Here is a 1,989-nt window from a genome sequence, read left to right as displayed (position 1 = left end):
AAGGTTGTCATTCCACCAAATGGATGATAATTTAATCAGCATTATCAATCAATCAGTACCGTCTATGCTTCAGTGCTACACCAAAAATGACACTCACCCCGAGCTGGCTCTTCAGTTAACCTTTAACCTTTGTGTTTGCATCTGCTGTAAATACTAGTGAAAACAACAACAGTCTTGAAATGATTATTGTCATTATAGTTACTTATTCACAATAACACTAATTACAGATGTGATTCCGATTATGACCAATCAACTGAGTATAACGAATCTAAATCAGTAACACTTAGTTAGGAAATCGGTAAAATAATTGGTAGGTAATCAGTAATACTTTATCAAATAACTTGAATTACTAATGGATCTTTCAATGGCTTAAACCATTATTGGGATTGAATAAGAAATTTTAATACAAAATCTAAAATTATTTTATGATCTTAAAAAAATAAACAAACAAATTCCAGTTTTACTAGAATTTTCCAATGCAAAAAAAAAGAAAGCTTATAACATTTTCGTAAAATAAGCTTTATATATTGAATTTTTAATTTTTTCATATTTTTTTCTTTGAAAATTCTCGGAATATTTTCTAAAAATTTGCATATTTATCTATTAAAAATTACGTAATTTCAAATAAGTGCTACAAGAATGATAAAAAAGAAAATAATAGTTGAAATTACCACAAATTATACAATTTATTAATCGGTTAAATGAATATGCAAATTTTTTGGAAGATATTCCAGGAATTGTTCCACCTATATAAAAAATTACAAAATTTAGTATATGAAGTTTATTTGATGGAATTGTTGAAAAGCTCATTTTCCTTTAAATATTCGAAAATTCTATTAAGATTGGAGTTTTTTCTTTATTTTTAAATTTACAAAATACTTTTGGATTTTTGAAAATTTTTTTTTAAAATTTCATAGCTAAAAATCTTTTAGTTAATCCTAAAGTTATGGTTTAAGTTAAAAACTTTCAGCAATATCCTATTTTGAATTTAAATTTCAAACAATTTTTTACAAATTACTTTCATTCGCATCTCAAAAATTGCACCACTTAAAATCGTAGGAAGGCATTTTCTGAATATTAAATATTCCAAAAAGATCAAAATAGTGTTTTTCGGTTTTTACAGCATGAATTAGATTGTTATAAAGTTAAATGGTTGAATACGGTAGTATTATTTTAAATGCATACAGTATTATTTCAAACCTAGTGTTATTTCAATCTAGTATTATTGTATTTCATATTATTATTTCAAATCTTTGCATACAGTAATATCATTTCAAATGCAAGAGTTTAAAATTTCATCTACTTCGTTTCTCATAAGTTTAAACTGTTTATAGTAAATGTTTAGGTAGCATTACCAATCATTTTTCATAAGAAGATTAACAATGTTACATACATTTTAAAGCTATATTCAAATGAAATTATAAAATTTATGAAAATTTCCTGACCTTTGAACTTTTTGCTCACTTCTATGCAGCAATAAGGATATACTATGGAGTTAATGATGCTGATGAAAATTAGTTTTTTTTTTTTAAGGAAAAAAGAATAGTGACAGAATGCATTGCAATTAATTAATTATCACTTATGCATTAAGCATTTTTGATGAACTTTTTTTCTTTTCTCAACTCTTTTTCTCTTAACTTTTTTGAATTTCTTTTTGCGAATAAATTATTATTTGCATAAAATTAAAATTAATATATAAAGTTTATTTGATGGAAATGTTAAAAACCTTTCTTTTGCATTAGAAAATTCTAGTAAGATTAAAATCTTCCTCAGTTCACAAGATACTTTTCGATTTTCCGTTAAAACTCTTGGACTGACTTGAGTTCTAATTTCTCGATGATGATCTGAGGTAAATGGTAGATTTGCTTTTCGATTTTCCGTTAAAACTCTTGGACTGACTTGAGTTCTAATTTCTCGATGATGATCTGAGGTAAATGGTAGATTTGCTTTTCGATTTTCCGCTAAAACTCTTGGACTGACTTGAGTTCT

Source organism: Loa loa (assembly GCF_000183805.2).
Source record: "Loa loa unplaced genomic scaffold supercont3.51, whole genome shotgun sequence".
NCBI lineage: Eukaryota > Metazoa > Nematoda > Chromadorea > Rhabditida > Onchocercidae > Loa > Loa loa.
This window is presented reverse-complemented; position numbering follows the sequence as displayed.